Raw genomic sequence first — 18,539 nt, 5'->3', positions numbered from 1 at the left:
ATGATATTTTTAATGTGTAGTCTAGGTTAAGCACCTTTGGCATAGATTTGGTAACTATGGAGAAAGGCCTGGGTATTGTGCTCATAAATCAGAGGTGGATCAATAATATAAAGCCACACCACCTTTAGTTATGAAAGGCAGCCTTGAGGCTTATCATTGTAGAGAGGTAACATGGAGATGACTGTGAACATCACAGGCTTTTAGTCTGTCAAACTGAAAGGAATCTTGGCCAAGATTTTTTATCAGATGAGAAAAATAAGCCACCATCATGAAGGAATAAATGTGTGCATGCATTTTAATGAGAAGGTAGTCTTCTTGGTCAAGTGTGTTGTTAATACATAATTGGGAAAATTAGCTAATGTTGATGAAAGGACCAAAGGGCAGCAAACTTTCTGCTTCCGTATTGAGAGAAATCCAGGCTTGCTGATTAATTTCTATGCTCACCATAGGGATATTGTCAGGGAGAAATAGGGATAGCCAAACTTATATTCCTGCATTAGTTTCTCCAAAAGTCACTGCAGTCTTTAATCCCTTACAAAGTTTTCCTAAAATGCTTTACAAAATTTCCTCAAAGAAATCTTTCTGAAACCATAACCCTATCAAAGGAGTATCTTCACCTGCTGATTTATTTTACCAGGAAATATAAAGAGGATGAAAACTTCTTACAGTAGACCTTTATGGTAGGGCATATTAAATAAAATTTTATTTTATAGGCCTGTGTTGCCTTGTTTAATTGATTTATATACACTGTAGAAAGCTTTATGCAATATAGTGTAACAGGTGTAGCATTTATAATTGATTAAATATCATGCTTGTGACAGTATAAAGAAGTTGGGCATCAGGCCTTGGTTAAGAACAGAAACCAATTTTATAAGATTGCTTTTATGGGAAAAATAAGATTTAACTTACTTCTCTTAGGCTTACAGGATCTGATTCAGTAAACAACCTGGTAAACAGCCCTAGTAAAACTGCTGAAAAATGTGAGATTAACTCTTTCTAGCCCTGAGTCCTTCATTTGATCAATAAATTAAGTGACAAGTCCTAACTGAGCATCTATTATGAATTATATTTTGGAAAGAGGAAGACAGTGTAGAGATAATGATGCTTCTCATCTAAAAAAGAAAATAGATTTCATTATAAAGTGAAAGAGAACACAATTAACATCACAAAGGAAATACAACTGAAGTTCTGAGTTTCAGGAACTTAGTGTATCATTTTTGGTTGACCTTCTAGAAGAAAAACTATGTAAGTTAACTTTGAAAGATTTGAGTGGGTAGAGATGGACTAACACATTCCAGACTGAGAAAATGGCATGTTATATGAATCATGGAACACTACATCAAAGACTAATGATGTAATGTATGGCGATTAACATAACATAATAAAATTAAAAAAATAAATAAAATGGCATGAGGAAAGAAGGTGGTAGTAAAGGGTAAGATGAGTTTGAGGGAATAGTGAGAACCCTATTTGCTAGAACATAAGGTACATGTGGGTCAGTAAAAGTGGGTCCTATTTTGAAAATAGGACTGTGAATAACTAAAGTCAAGGTATAGGAAGGTTAAGGAGGGGCCAGCGTGTGAGGTATATTTATAGGAAAAGAGAGGCTGGCAGCAGGGAGGCAGCATTAGTTAGAATGCCTGGAGAACAGAGAGAAGGCCAGGTAGGAGATAGCTTACAAAGTCAGAGCATTAGCTAGCCACACTGGTTCAGTCATCTGAAAGGTGTGTGCTGTGAAAAGCAGAAAGACCTGGTTTTAACCTTGGCAAAGTGAATGCCCCACCCAGGGCTGCAGCTCCTGGGGAGACAGTTCCTCAGCACTTGTACACTCTCCAATGAACACAAAAAAGGAACCTTTCCTTTGAACATGAACTCTTTGAGACTGGTCTGTGCTACAAGGGATTGATTCTCAGAGCAGCAAACTGGGGAAACTGGGCATCTGCCAACCGTAAATGGAGCTGAGACCTAAAAAAGCTCCATGTGACTGCAAAAGTTGTCCTCATGATGCCGGCACTGAGTTTAATGTACCCTGAGAGCCTTTCCAGCTCTGTGGATGAGATGGCATGAAATCAATATGGGGTCCTGCCTGCTTTCTAAACTAGGTACCAAGTGGGGAGATACAGGCTTTGCCATCCAAAATGTCCTCGTTATCTGCACCAACTCTCCAGGCAGTTTGAGGTAATTTACTTATTATGGAAAAACTCATTTCAGGTGGAGAAGATCATTCCAGGACAACGAAGTCTTTCACAGTGGGCCCTTTTGAGGATCCTGATTCAGCCCGCATCCTGTGGCAAGTTCTGGGTTGTTTGTGTTCTCATAAAAACAAGTTTCCTGCACCAGCTTTTGTAGTTTCCTCACCAGCTGTTTCCACTTCCAAAGCGGACCCTAAGAATGCCTAACGAAGAGTTCAGGTAAAGAATCATGGGATTGTGTGAGGATTCTTGATTTTCCCCAACTTATTTTTCTGCTTATTTTCTTTTCCAAGGTAGGCCTACCAACCTCCCAGGGCTTAGGAGTGAGAAGAATTCTCTCTTCACTTGCCTCCCAAGAGTGTTGGCTGGAGCCAGGTTTTTACCTGATTGTAATGGAGATGAACTCCTCTGGCTGACAGGGAATGAAAACTCAAAGACAGTTCTGGAAACAGCAAAGAGGGTTGTAGAAGGTTCTCAGTGGAAGCAGCTCTTTCTTTGGTAGAAATGAAGGAACCATCCCCTTAATAGGGACTGCCAACTATGTTCTAGCATCTGTATTTTTGCTCTGTTTGCTATCTCTGGAGGACAGTATCACAAAGGAGCTTGTAGTAGGAAAGGACGAAGCCAGGAATCTTCTTATATTCCAGAGAAAATGGAAAAAAAATGTTTTCCTTCTCTTTTCAAACTTCAGCAATACCAAAATAACTTATCTTTATGAAGTATGTTTTGGATACAAATTCCCTTTGATACATAACAAATTATCCCCATGCAGAATAAGAGAGCATGGGTTTAAAGTACAGAGTGAGGAGCTTTGATAATATGATGTGCCTTTTTAAGAAAAATTTATTTTTTTATTGAGATATAATTTACATATTATGATGCATCTTGAAATGGTGAAGGTTGTTAAATCCTAACAGAAATTAGCAAGGGAGGTAGGGAATCTCTTGAAGGAGTCCTTGCCCAACTATCTCAGACAAATGGAAAACCACCCTCATATCTATTTCTTAAAATTCATGAATATATACCAAACTATTACCCTTGGGCCAGCTGCCTTTTTTTTTTTTTTGTATGTAAAGTTTTATTGGAAAATAGCCACACCCATAATTTACTTATTGCCCATGGCTGCATTTATGCAATAGTGGCAGAGTTGAGTAGTGGCACAGAGAGTGTATGGCCTATGTTGGGGAGGAAACATTTTTTTCTACCCTTCAAGATTGTTCTAGCTGGTCTAAGAATTAAATTGACATGAGACAGATTAACAAGAGAAAACAAAGTTAAATTACATTCCCAATAATGAAATTGAGACCCAAAGAAATGACTAAGGCAGGCAGTTTTTATACATTTTTTGACAGAGACAGTAAATTTGTGAGGCATTAACAGGACAAAGAACACTATGGTCAAGAGTTTCAATTAGGAATTTTAAACCGAACTTGAGCTGGGGTCGTAAATTAAAAAAAGTAACAGGGTTTGTTTAATCAGCCTTCTTTGCTCTAAATTCCCTATTTCTAACGATAAGGATGTCTCTTTGCCTTGTGGTACAAGGAAGGTACCTTTCACATGGGAGATTTTTTTCCTGCTTTCTGGATACAAAAGAGATCAGAGTGTTCTTTTTTAAGTAACTTTTTTTAAAGATTTTATTTACTTATTTGAGAGAGAGAAAGAGTGAGTACGAGCGAGAGAGAGAGCGAGTGCACGAGCATGGCGGGGGAGGGGCAGAGGGAGAATAAGACTCCCCTACTGATGAGGGAGCCTGATTCAGGGCTAGATCTCAGGACCCTGGGATCATGACCTGAGCCAAAGGTAGATGCATAACTGACTGAGCCACCCTGGTGCTTCTCTTAGGTAACTTTTATTTAAAGTAATCAGTATGCCATAGTAGCATATTTTGGGGCAGTCTGTCCTTGGCCTCTACAAGCCCAATACATGCAAAGAGTATTGTCCTCTAGTAAGAATTGTGGTAATAGCTTACACTGTATAATACCTTAGACCTTTTGAAGAACTTTCACATAGATTATCTGATTTGGGTTCCACGTCAAACCCATGAGATAGGCAGAGAAAACATCACTTTTTACAGGTAAGGAAACTGAGTCTTAAAGAAACATCCCTGACACTATCTACCTACTGACTGATGAAGAACCAGTGATGTCTAGAGAAGCTCTTAGGAGGCCCTAAAAACTGAAGAGATAATGGTGCATTATAATAAGTGAGACTATTGACCCAAATTCTTCATCTCTCCCTAGTCTGTATGCTGTACCATGTAACTTTATAGAGTGTCTCTCAAAAGAGGGTACTTTTCTATCCCTTGAATTTGGGTTTGGCTCTTTGACTTACCTTGTTCAATGAGATGTTAGTAGACAAGATTCTATCAGGGACTTGAAATGTGCTTGCACACTGGGGCATGTCCTCTCTTGCACTTTTGTCAATGCCAAGAGTACAATATGCTGGAGCCAGCCTGAGCGTGAAAGGAAGAGGTGAGACAAATGTAGCAGAGCCATCCAGCTCTCTCAGCCCCACTCAGAGAAGCAGAGCTGCTCTAGCTACTCTGGCTTAAAGCCAAGCTGTCTAGCTGAGGCCAGCCTAGATAAGACAATGCACAACTGACTTCTAGATCACTGATGGTTTGACTCATTGGGTTGGTTACATGGTATTTTTTTTAAATAAAGATTTTATTTATTTATTTATTTATTTATTTATTTATTTATTTATTTAGAGAACGGAGGGGGGGTGGTGTTGGGGAGGGGTAGAGAGAGGGACAACCTCAAGCAGGCTCCACACTCAGCACAGAGCCCAACGTAGGGCTCAAACCATGACCCTGAGATCATGACTCGCGCCAAAACCAAGAATTGGATGCTTAACCAACTGAGTTGCCCAGGCGCCCCGGTTACATGGTATTTTTGTGACAGTGGCTAACTGATTCAAAGCACATTAAACTGTTACATAAGTATAAGAAACTATTTTAGTTTCCCATGTTGATTACTTCTTATTATTATTGTTGAAATAGCAAGTATTACATTTTATCAAAAACTTTTTTTTTTTTTGGTGTTTCCCTGCTTTTCTGGGTACCTTGGTGCTCCCTGAAGTCTGCCAGTTGGGTAATATAGGACAGTTCCATTGTCTTCTTTACTTACATGAATGAGAGATTTAACAGCTCTGATTACACAGTCATTAAAAAAGACTCCTGTGGGGCCCACAAGTCCCCATAAAGCAGCCTGTGGGTGCTGCGGTCTGCAGCTGATTTTCAGGACAAATTCATTGATTCTCTTATTGAAGGCCTGCTGTTAACCAGACTAGAGGCAGGGAGGCCACTTGGACAGCTCCCATGCAAAAGCAGATTCCTTTCTGGACCAGAGCATATTATATAAGTGCTGTCCCTTTTCTTTTTAAGGATCAAAGAAGCCCAGCAAGCCAGGAGATGCAGAAATCCTCAGCTTGCAATTATAGTCATTCCTCGGCCTTCTGTTTCTTTCAGTCTCTACCCTTCATCCCTTTCTGTTCTGGTTTACTTTTTATCCCACAGCATCAAACTCTCAAAGGCTCAAATGAAGGCTTTTCTTGGCATGGAGTCAATTCAGACAGTGAGTATAGCATTTGGAGAGTAATCAGGGAGGACTGAGGGCCCTGGAGCCTTTTCCAAGCAGAAGAGAAAGCTTGCCCATGCCTCACTCTCCCACAAGCCCCTCTGGTCTTCTCTTGGGATCCTGCAGAAGTCTAACTCATTCATCAACATGTCTTTCTCTCTTTAAAAAATAAATCAACAAAACAGGAGAGAGCTTTAGAAAGCCATTGTAAAGACTACTTAAAGAAGCAGGCTTTTTTTTTCCAGTCACATGCTCTTGAAAACCAAGCACCTGTCCACACACTTATTATTTAGATAATTCAGGCCCAGAACACATTTTGACCTGAAGTATTCAAATAATTTCAGGTCAAGGTATTTGGAAGTGAGGGAGTCCTTATTCATATGGTATGTATAGCATGTGATAGAGCAAAGCATTTCTTTGAAGGGGCAAAATTAGGCAGCTGGTGCTTCTTCCAAGACCCAATTCTGGAAACTTGTCCAAGGCGGTCTTGAGGGTGGGTGGTGGCTGTGTTACTCTTAAAAGAAGTAAACTGGTTAATGAGAGGAAGTGTACTATCTGCTGTTGGTTGATCTAAGCCAGCTCAGAACATTTTGGTGAGAGATGCCCCTTAGTCTGAGTTCTAACTAATTTTTTATCTGCTGGCCTGCACATAACCCACAAAATCAGGTCAAAACCATGGCTAAACTTGATCTCCAGTTTTTCTTTTCCTCTAAAAGTAGGCGTCATCCAGGCTTTTTTCACTTGACCCTATATTTATACATGCTGGCTCCTCTTAAAATGTAAATTCTGAAGCCACGTGGGTTCTGGAAACAGTAACTTCCTTCCACTGATAGCACGGGACATCCTTGTGAGCTGTGCAGGTGCTGCTGCTGAGGTAGAGCCGGTTTCTCACTTTGGGGTAGGGAGAGCTTTGCAGGTCACACTGGGGGAGGCTTGGACACGGCATAATAGCTACTGCCTGCGGTCACCAAAGCTTTCACAGCTGAGGACCAGCTCCAGAAGGATGCGGTTTGAGATAATCCCCCGCAGCAGTATTCAAGATGGATTGGAACAAGAGAGACTGAATGCAGAGAGGACGGCTGGGGGGCAGTTATTGTCATTTAGGCCAGTGTTTCCCAGGGTGAATTTCAGGTAATGCTACAACCACAGGGGTCCCGTGATCAAATATTTTATCTCACCCTTGGAGGTTCTCAGTGCACGGAAACACATTAAAATCTCTGAGAGGTCCGACAGCAAAAAACTTGTAACTCTGTTTGTCACAATGTTTCCCCAAATTCTTGCCTACAGAACCGTCTTCCTGCATAGCCCCTACTAACAAGTTGTGCACTACTTCTTGGTAGAAGAAAAGAAGAAAAGGATACGGCCAAGGGCTGAAGGAGGACAGTTTTGAGGTCCAAAGACCTCTGTGATCTCAAGTCAGGGAAGGAAAGGTATGGACAAATATGGGCAGAAAGAGAGGAAATTGGGATGGGGAAGGTGATGTCAATTTTTGACATGTTGGGGGTTTGTTTAGGATGTGAGTGACTGAATAAACTCCACATTTTAGTCTTTTATATCTATTCCATTAGTCCAAATTTAAAATAACAAACCAGGGCCCAGACCCAATTTATTCAAAGGTTCATAATATTGCTTGGACAGGAAAGACTCCCTATGGAATATTTTAATTGGCTCAGCCAAAATTTTTACTCTTCTATATTTTATTCCATTTCCAATTTAGTAGTCTCACAGAACCATAGTAAGTCAAATATTATAATTAAAATAAGAGAAAGAACTGCCAGTTTTCCCTTCAGCTGGGATGGATGAGGTAGTGGATATTTTTAACTTCTACGGAGAAGGCTTTACTTACCCAATCTGACGGGCCTCTGGGTCATTCCTGCCTGGGACAGATTTATGTGCACACCTCTAACTTGGGTCCACCCTCACTCCCTCTACTGCTCTTCTTAGTTTGTGGAATCTGACAGAGAAAATGGCAGAATCCTGTGGGGCCTGCCCACTGCAAGCCTAATTTTTCCCTCTGTCAGAGAGGGTCCTGGTTGCTGCCCAGTGGTTCTTTCTTATTTCTGTTGGGGAACGTTCCAGAATCTCCTAATGCTCCAGCCACACTCTAACAGGCAGTCCCACGTCTACTCCATTGAGGAGACCAAGCTAATCAAACATAAAGCCCTCTTGGCCACCTACATCCCTTTCGTCACAAACATTTGCCTGTACAAACACCTTTTAATTCTTTCCTCTAGTTTCAGTCAGTACAGCCTTGTTTGCTGTTTCCATCATCCCCTTCTAGTAGTTTCGATTTGTGCTTTTCAATAGAATCCTTGCCCTGTGCCTTCTTACAGGTCAGCTCCCTCCTGTTCGCTCAAGGTCGCGGGCAAGTTACTTCACTGCTCTCAGTCTCAGTTTTTATAATAACTCCTACCTTAAAGAATGCTCTAAGGATTGAGTGGTAATATATACAAGCATCCTGTAGAACTCTGGTAAGTAGTAGCTATTCTTATGGTTATTATTTCTGTTTTCATTTTTTTAAAAAACAACTTTTGGGGGGCATAATTAACATAGAATAAAATGTACAAATTTTAAGTGTACAGTTTGATGAGGTTTTGTAGGTATGTGCACCATGTAACCAACACCCCAATCAAAATATAGAATATATCTATTGCTCTAGAGAGTTCTTTCATGTCCATTTACGGTCAATTCCTTCCATCCCCTGCTTTAAACACTGATCTGACCCCTATCACTTTACATAGTTTAATGTGTTCCGGAACTTTATGTGGTTGGAATGATTCAATATATACTTTTTATGTCTGGTTTCTTTGGCTCAGCATAATTTTAAAAATTCTTGCATGTTACTGAATGTAACAGTTTTGTTCATTCTTTGTATTATGGAATAGTATTGCAGTGTATGAATATACACATTTGCTTTTGTGCAAATATATGCAATTTATTTATCCTTTCACCCTTGATAGGCATTTGGGATGTTTGAACTTTTTAAAAAATTTTTCCATAAAGCTGTTATGAACAGTCATCTATAAGGGTTTTCCTGGGCATATATATGGTATGCACTTTTTTTCTTTTTGAGAAATACCTTAGAATAGAATCATTGGGTCATATGGTTAGTGTATATTCAACTTCATAAAAACTGCCAAACTGTTTTCTAGTGTGGCTATGCCATTTTACTCTCTAAACAGCAGTAAATGAAAGTTCCAGCTATTCTACAACCATATTACATTTGGCATTATCAGTTTTAATTTTAGTCATTCCAATGATATGCATTTCGCTGTGACTAGTGATGCTGAGCCTTTCTTCATGTGCTTACTGGCCGTTTGTTTACCTCCTTTTGTGAACTGTCTGGGAAATATTACCCCTACTTTTATAAATTGGCTTGTCATCTTGTTATAAAGTCAGATGAGTTTTCTTTAATATGTTGTGACACAGAACCTTTGTCAGATACATGTATTGCTCATATTTTCTCCAACTCTGTGGCTTGCCTTTTCATTTATTGATAGTATCTTTTGAAAAACTAAAGCTTTTAATTTTGATGAAGTCCAATTTATCTTTTTTTTTTCTTTGCTGGTTAGTGGCCCATCTCAGAAATCTTTGCCTACCCCAGAGTATGAAGATTGGCTCATATTTTCCTCTATAAATTTTATAGTTTTTGATTTCATGTTTAGGTCTGTGATCTGCTTCACATTAATTTTATATTTGTTTAAAGGCAGGAGTTGAGTTTTACTTTTTCCCCTATTTGTTCTATATGTGTACTTCTGGATATTCTGTGCTGTTCCACAGACCTATATGTCTATATGCTAGTACTACACTGTTTTGATTACTGTAGATTTATAATAAGTCTTAGAATTAGGTAGTGTATGTCCTCCATTTTTATTCTTTTTTTACAAGATTGTTTAAGCTATTCTAGGTTCTTAATGTTTCCATATAAATTTTCAAATCAGCTTGTCAGTTTCCGCAAATGTACCTAATAAGATTTTGAATGGAATTGAATTGAATGTATGGATCAATTTGAGAAATGTAGACATCTTAAAAGTGTCCAATCCATGAATGTGGTATATCTCTGTTTAAATTTTTTTTAATTTTTTTCTGAGAAATATTTTGTAGTATTCAGAATCAAGGCCTTGCACATCTTTTGTTAAATTTGTTCCTAAGAGGGGCACTTGGGTGACTCAGTTGGTTAAGTGTCTGACTTCGGCTCAGGTCATGATCTCGCGGTCCTGGGATTGAGCCCTGCATAGGGCTCCCAGCTCAGCGGGAAGCCTGCTTCTCCCTCTCCCTCTACCGCTCCCCCTGCTTGTGCTCTCTTGCTCTCTCTCTCTCTCAAATAAATAAAAAGAATCTTTTAATCTTTCAATTGTTTTTTCCAGTACATAGCAATGCAATTAATTTGCATATATTGACCTTGTGTTCTGTGACTATATAACTTTATTTACTAAGTCTCAGGTTATTTTTGTTTGTTTTTTGTAGATTCTTTAGGATTTTCCACATAAACAATGCAGTCCATGAATAAAAAAGATTTATCCTTTTTTGCCCATAATTAATAACTTTTATTTCCTTTTCATGTTCTATTTTACTACTTAAGACTCAAAATAATATTGAATATAAGCAGTTGGAAAGGATAACCTTGAATAGTGCCTGATCTTAAAAGTAATTTCAGTATTTCAGGATTAAGTCTACTATTAGATAGATATACGTTGTTTGTTTTGTAGCTGAACTTCCTTTAAATTGAGGAAGTTTTTTTTCTTTTCCACGTTTGTTGAGATTTTTTATCATGCATAAATCTGAATTTTGTCAAATGCTCTGTATTGAGCTGATCATATCCATTTTCTCCTTTATTCGGTTAATGTGGTGAATCACATTATTGACTTTTACTTATTGAACCAATTTTGTATTCCTGGGATAATTTCCACATGGTGATTTCCTTTTGTATAATTCTGGATTTGATTTGCTAATAATTTGTTAAGGATTTTTGCATCTATGTCTAGAGGGCTGTTAGTTTGTAATTTTCTTGTAATGTCTTCATCAAATTTTGGTATCAGGGTTATGCTGGCCTCATGCAGTAAATTGGTAAATGTTTCCCCCTTGTCTATTATCTGAAAGGGAATTTGTAAATTGGCATTATTTCTTTCTTAAAGATCTGATAAATTTTCCAGAGCAGACATCTGGATCTCATACTTTCTTTGAACTTATGTTTTATTTATCTATTCAATTTCTTTAATAGATAACTAGCTATTCAGATAGCTACTTTAGTTTGAATCAGTTTTAATAACTTGTATTTTTGAAGTAGTATTCGTTTTTATTTAAATTTTTGAATTTATTGAAATAATGCTGTAAATAACATTACCTTGTAATGACTGGAAGGGAGCTATAATCATTTCACTTTCCTCATTCCTGATGTTGGAAATTTGTGGTGTCTCTTTATTTCTTGATTTGTCATGCTAAGTACTTATTAGTTTTACTAATCTTTCCAGAGAACCAGATCTAGATTTTGTTAATTTTCTCTATTTGTTTTTTATATCATCGATTACTATTCTCATCTTTTTTATTTCCTTATTTCTGCTTATTTTATGTTTGTTTTTCTTTAGCTTCTTAAGTTGTAGGCCTAGAAAATTTAAACATTGTCCCTTGAAATGTAGACATTTAAAGTTATAAATTTCCACTAAATTGTGCTTTAGATGCATCCCATAAATTTTTCTATTCGTGTTTTTATTATCATTTTTTTTTAATATTTTTTTTTATTTGTTTTTTTGTTTTTTTTTTTTTTTTGACAGAGGGAGACACAGTGAGAGAGGGAACACAAGCAAGGGGTGTGGGAGAAGGAGAAGCAGGCTTCCCGTGGAGCAGGGAGCCCGATGCGGGGCTCGATCCCAGGACCCCGGGACCACGACCTGAGCCAAAGGCAGACGCCCAAGGACTGAGCCACCCAGGCGCCCCTTTATTATCATTTTGTTTAAATGTTTTCTGATTTCTCTTGTGAATTCTTCTTTAACTAATGGATTATTTATAATGTATTATTTAATTTCCAAATATTTGGGAATTTTCTAAGTCCTTTTTTGTTATTGTTTCTGGGCAGAGACGTACTCTGTAAGATTTTAATTTTTTGAAATGTATTGAGACTTATTTTATGGCCTAGCATGGACACTTGATAAGAATAGTTGTTGGGGGGCGCCTGGGTGGCTCAGTCGTTAAGCGTCTGCCTTCGGCTCAGGTCATGATTCCAGGTCCTGGGATCGAGCCCTGCATCGGGCTCCCTGCTCCGCGGGAAGCCTGCTTCTCCCTCTCCCACTCCCCTGCTTGTGTTCCCTCTCTCGCTGTGTCTCTCTCTCTGTCAAATAAATAAATAAAATCTTTAAAAAAAAAAAAAAAAAAAAAAAAAAAGAATAGTTGTTGGGTGGAGTGTTCTATAAAATGGTCTTTAGTCTGTATTAGTTTTTAGTGATATTCAGACCTTCTATAGACATACCAGTGTTTTGAAAAACTGATCTATCAATTATTGAGAGGCTGTGTTAAAATCTCCAACCATGATTTAAATATATAAACATATAACATGTAATATATTTGTAATATTACATACTACTTATATACCTTTAGTTCTGCTAGTTATTAGGGGCATATTCCATTAAAATTGTTATGTCTTCCTGATAAATTAATCCTTTTTTTCACTATGAAATTTCCTTTTTTATTTCTGATAATAATCTTTGTCTTGAAATCCACTTTTTCAAATAGTAATACAGACACAACAGCTTTCTTATGCTTTCTGTTAGTGTCATATATATTTTCATATTCTTTTACTTGTAACCCATTTTTCTCTTTATATTTAAAGTGTATTTCTTATAGGTGTATAGTATATAATTTTTTTTAATGTGGTCCAAAAAACCTTTGTCTTTTATTCCAGTGTTTAGTCCATTTATATTTCATGTAGTTACTGGCATGGTTGAGTTTAAATCTATATTTTGATATTTGTTTTCCAATTGTCCTTTTTGCTTTTTGGTCCTCAGTTATTCCTTTATTTATTTATTTTTTCTCAGTTATTCCTTTAGAGACTACTTTTGGATTAATACAATATTTTAGTATTTAATTTTATTTTTTCCATTGGCTTTATAACTGTGCCTCTTTTTATAATTTTACTTGTTGCTCTAGAGAAGATAATATGTATTCTTACCTTTCAGAGTTTACTTTTAGTCGAAGTTATATCACTTAAATTTCTCATTCTATACTTCTCAATTCTTCCTTTACACTTATTTTTCCCATTTCACTAATATAAAAATATTATAACAATACAATTCCATTTACCCACCCCCTCCATCCTTAGTCTTAAATTTATCATATCTTTTACTTATACATATTTTATAAACTAACTTATTTATTAAAGCAAAATTGTTGCTTTTGCTTTAATCAGTAAGTTATTTTTAAAGAAAATTAGGAAAAAGCTCTCAATGTTTACTGACATATTTACTGTCTCTATTTCTTCATTTCCTATAGATCTAAGTTTACATCTAGTATCACTTCCTAAAGAATATTACCTAAGATTTCTTGGAGTGCTGGTTCACAGGCAACAGATTCTCTCACACTTTAAAAAAAAAAAAAAAAGTCTTCATTTCACCCTCATTTTGTAAAGAAATATTTGCAGGCGGGATATAGGATTCTGGGCTGACTATGCTGTTTTTATTTTTTATTTTAGCACTTTAAAGATGTCATTCCTTACTGCTAATGTACGGCCTTTTGAAGTCTCAGTTGGATGCTGAGTGCTAATGAGATGTTAACAGAGTGTGAGGGACATCTCTCCACTCTGGTCCAGAACTCTAATATAACTCATAACTCTGCTTGATTTCTGGTATCCCTGGTCTACTCTCAGCTCCATAGCTATTACTTTCATGAAAGCCTAGCATAGTCTCTCTTTGCACCTTAGCAGCCCGGCACTCAGTTAAGGACTCACTGGGGTACTCTACTTAGTCTTCTGGGGCTTACTTCTGCACAGTTACCACCTATTTACTGTGATGCCACGTAGATTCCAGCCCTTTCAGTATCTCCAAACTGATGTGAGACTGTATAGCTCAGGTGGAATGCTGTTCTGTGTGGACTCTGGGTGCAGCTCCACTTGTTCTGTAAAATTGCCCCGAGGCAGGAAGCAGAGTGGGATGGACAGTTGTGAGTTTCCCTGTTTTCTAATGCCTAAACATACTTTCCTTTCATATTCTGCCCAGTTTTATAGTGATTTGTGGTGTGCTCTGCTCATACCGAGTCATGAGAGGCAGCTTTTACATTTTTAGGATTTTTTTTCCAGCCAGTTGTTAAATCATTGGTAGCTTGAAATCAGCCAAAGGAGGAGTATTTTTACCATGGAAACAGACAAATGTCACAAATTAAGGCTTTTTCTTTTTGTTTATTGGAGAACTGGTTGTTAAACATTTACACCACTGCTTATAGTGGGAGGACTAGTCAGGTACTAATTACTCCATAATGGCTAGAAGATGAAGTTTCATTTTCTTTTACTTCACCTATTTCTTCATCCCTTTTCAATTTGACTTTAAATTGCCTCCAGTCTACTTAAAAAGACTATTTTATCCCTGAAATTTTCTGTATTCTTTTTAGTTTTAATGCCTCTGATAACTTGTCTACTCATATTTGATGGTCTTTCTTCTGACTTTGGCTACTGTAAGTATACATTAAATTGGCATTTTTCCCCTGTCTTTTTGATTGCTTCTTCTGTGCTATAGTTACTGATTTCTTACTTTTGCTTCTTAGCTGTAGTCTTTCCCTGTCATTCAGTTTCTCTTTCAGATAGCTGAAAGAAGAAAGAAAGAAGGGGCTTCTGCCACTTAATGAAAGTTGAATTAAGCCTGCCCCTTCTTGCTGATACTCATACTTTAGCTAGTCTGGTGCATCCTATTCTGATTTATTTGCTTCTTAGTCTTTCTGACCCCTCCACTGAAGATAAATTGATACTTGAAGCTGAGAAACCAGGAGAAGTAGAGATGAGAAAGAGAAAGGAAGGAGTCCTAAAGGTACTTGTGTACTTGCCAATTTAGTTGCCCATCTTCTTCTTTTGACTACTTGTGCCTTCTACAAATTCCAGTTTATGCCTTCATATTGGATGTTGTCACTTGAAACAAATGTGTTCTAATTTTCAATTCTACCTTCAATGCGGTTAAAATCCACATCCTCCATAGACCTTCTCTATCTTTTCTTTAAAATCCTCTTTCTTCTGCACAGTAAGAATTTTCTAGTCTTTCCCCAAATTAGGCATGAAGTGATGTTATTCAGTATATTCACTATGATGTTGGAAGCCACTTAAGGGCAGGGATCATTTTCTCTGTATCTCTTTGTTTCCTACCTACTGTCTAATAATTGTAGATATTCAACACATTGACATGTAGTAACTCAACAGATCCCTGGTGATAGCTTGACTACTGCATCTATTTAAATACACATATTATTTGCATAAAAATCTATTTAATTTTTGTTCCTCTCCAAATCAGCTCGTCCTGTTTACTTGACACTACATCATCAACACAATTAATCACTTCTTTTAGAAGAAATGAGTTTAATTAGTTAAACATCAATCCGTGAATTTAGTAAAATGGCTAATCTAATACATTTATCTTAACAAACAAGATAATTTGATGTGGCCTAGTTATTTTAGAGACTAGTTATTATAGTTTATCAAATGTGCTTCATCTGCCATGATGTGATTGGATGATTGTGATTAACCTTTAAGTACCCTTATCATTTCTCTCCCACTATCAGAGATCTAAAAAAGCATCTGTGGCTGTGTTTCCTCTGTTGAGGAAATTCCCCTGGCTCTGTATCCACTCTTTCCTTGGAACTTTCTCATGCTGGCCTGATTTCTTCTCTTTACAGCTTATTTTCACATAAGTAGAATTCTCACTTTCTGTATACCCTCTTTTGTAGAGTAATCAAGCAGACTTGGCTTGCCATTTTCATACTACTTTTATGATACGCATAAAACAGACAAGAGACACAATAGATAAAATAAAGTTACCATTAATTTTTAAGATTAAGCATGACAAATTAGAGACCAGTTTCATTATGAGATCTGCAGAAAACTCACAGAAGTTGAGGAGTATTTAAATTGTCTTTTTTCATATCTACTCCAAGACATCAATTTACAGATAACAAAACTGAAGCTCAGAGAAAGGGAAATGACCTGCCTTCAGTCATATAGTCAGTTAACTTTAAAGCTGGAAACAGAACCCTGGTCTAATCCCTTAGTCCATAGCTCTCTCCACTATCATTAATATTTTAATTCAAATTGTCCTCTTTTCTGTTTTGTTTTACTTACCTTGAAGGAGTTGGAATACTCTTTTTCTCATTGTTTCTGACTCCTCATCCTCTCCAGCCCTATTTCTTTGCTACTTTTCATGGGAAAAGTTCTATAACAGGTTGGCTGTACTTGCCTTCACCTTTCCCTTACTTCCATTCTCTCTTTAATCTTTAATCCACTTCCACCCCACCTCCATACCCTTGAAAGATTCATGTCAATGTCCCCAATGACTCCATGTTGCCAAATTCATTGTCACTTCTCTGTCCTCATCTTACTGAGCTATTAGCCATGCTCAGTGTGCAACACTTCTTCTTTTTTTTTTTTTTTGAATTGTATGAATTGTATGAATTGAATTGTATGAATTTTTTTTGAATTGTATGAACTACAAAATACTGATTTTCCTCTTCCCTTACAGGCTGTTATTTCTCAGTCTTTAATTGTCTCAGAGAAAGGGAAATGACCTGCCTTCAGTCATTTAATATTTAATATTAAAATTTAATTTAATATTAAATTTAATATTAATTTAATTTAATATTAAAAAGTGAATCATTGTAACTCACTTTACTAATAAAGGAGAAAAAGCATAGTTATCTCAATAGATACACACAAAAAAATCATTTGACAAAATTCACTCCTATTCATTGATAAAAACCTTTGGCACTCTAGGAATAGAGGGGATTTCCTCATTCTGATTAAAGGCATTTATGAAAAACCAACAGTTAACATTCTTTTTTTAAAAAGATTTTTAATTTACTTATTTGAGAGAGAGAGCATGAGCAGGGGGGAGGAACAGAGGGAGAGGGAGAAGCAGACTCCCTGCTGAGCAGGGAGCCCAGTGCAGGGCTCAATCCCAGGACCCTGAGATCATGACCTGAGCCCAAGGCAGACTGAGCCACCCAGGTCCCCCAACAGTTAACATTCTTAATGGTTAAATATTGAATGCTTTCTCCCAATACCACAAACAAGGTAAGAAAGTCCACTCTTACCACTTTTATCAACATTTTATTGGAAACCCTAGACATTACAGTAAGAAAAGACAGGAGATAGAAGACATACAGATGAGAAATGAAATATATATGCCTTTATTCACAGATGACACGACTGTCATGGTAAAAAAGCCTAATGAACCTTAAAAAAAAGCCACTGTAACTAGTATATGAATTTAACAGTGTCTCAGGATACAAGGCTAATATACAAAAATTGATTTCATTTCCCATATTTAACTGCATAGAAGAGGAAAATAAAATTTAAAAAGCAATTCCATTTACAATAGAGTCAAAAAGCATAGCATACTTTAGGAACAGGTTTAACAAGACCACTATATTAAAAATTACAAAACACTGTGTTTTGTTTTTGTTTTTTTAGGATTTTATTTTATTTATTTATTTATTTTTAAAGATTTTATTTGTTTATTTGACAGAGAGAGACACAGCGAGAGAGGGAACACAAGCCAGGGGAGTGGGAGAGGGAGAAGCAGGCTTCGCGCCGAGCAGGCAGCCCGATGCAGGGCTCGATCCCAGGACCCTGGGATCATGACCTGAGCGGAAGGCAGATGCTTAACAACTGAGCCACCCAGGCGCCCCTTATTTTATTTTAAATTTTATTTTATTTTATTATGTTATGTTAGTCCCCATACAGTACATCATTAGTTTTTGATGTAGTGTTCCATGATTCATTGTTTTCGAATAACACCCAGTGCTCCATGCAATATGTGCCGTCCTTAATACCCATCCCTGGGCTAACCCATCCCCAACCCCCCTCCCCTCTAAAACCCTCAGTTTGTTTCTCTGAGTCCATAGTCTCTCATGGTTCATCTCCCCCTCTGATCCCCCCCCTTCATTTTTCCCTTCCTTCTCCTAATGTCCTCCATGCTATTCCTTATGTTCCACAAATAAGTGAAACCATATGATAATTGACTTTCTCTGCTTGAATTATTTCACTTAGCATAATCTCTTCCAGTCCCATCCATGTTGTTGTAAAAGTTGGGTATTCATCCTTTATGATGGTTGAGTAATATTCCATTGTATATATGGACCACATCTTCTTTATCCATTCGTCTGTTGAAGGGCGTCTCAGCTCTTTCCACAGTTTGGCTATTGAGGACATTGCTGCTATGAACATTGGGGTGCATAGGGCCCTTCTTTTCACTACATCTGTGTCTTTGGGGTAAATACCCAGTAATGCAATTGCTGGGTCATAGGGTAGCTCTATTTTTAATTTTTAATTTTTTGAGGCACCTTCACACTGTTTTCCTGTGGCTGTACCAACTTGCATTCCCACCAACAGTGTAAGAGGGTTCCCCTTTCTCCACAACCTCTCCAACATTTGTTGTTTCTTGTCTTGTCAATTTTTGCTATTCTTACTGCTGTAAGGTAGTATCTCAATGTGGTTTTGATTTGAATTTCCCTGATGGCTAATGATGATGGACATTTTTTCATGTGTCTGTTAGCCATTTATATGTCTTCTTTTGAGAAGTGTCTGTTC

The 18,539-nt window shown here is 37.2% G+C and overlaps 1 long non-coding RNA gene across 1 annotated transcript; it reads left to right on the top strand.

The window, feature by feature from the left end:
* Window positions 1–2,323: 2,323 nt before the first annotated feature.
* On the top strand, window positions 2,324–8,170 carry LOC116633813. The gene is made up of 3 exons (XR_004299789.1): window positions 2,324–2,411; window positions 7,058–7,200; window positions 8,104–8,170. It is a non-coding gene; the product is annotated as an uncharacterized LOC116633813 (long non-coding RNA).
* The last annotated feature ends 10,369 nt before the right edge of the window (window positions 8,171–18,539 follow it).

Source organism: Phoca vitulina, unplaced genomic scaffold (assembly GCF_004348235.1).
Source record: "Phoca vitulina isolate PV1807 unplaced genomic scaffold, GSC_HSeal_1.0 scaffold8, whole genome shotgun sequence".
NCBI lineage: Eukaryota > Metazoa > Chordata > Mammalia > Carnivora > Phocidae > Phoca > Phoca vitulina.
This window is presented reverse-complemented; position numbering and strand designations above follow the sequence as displayed.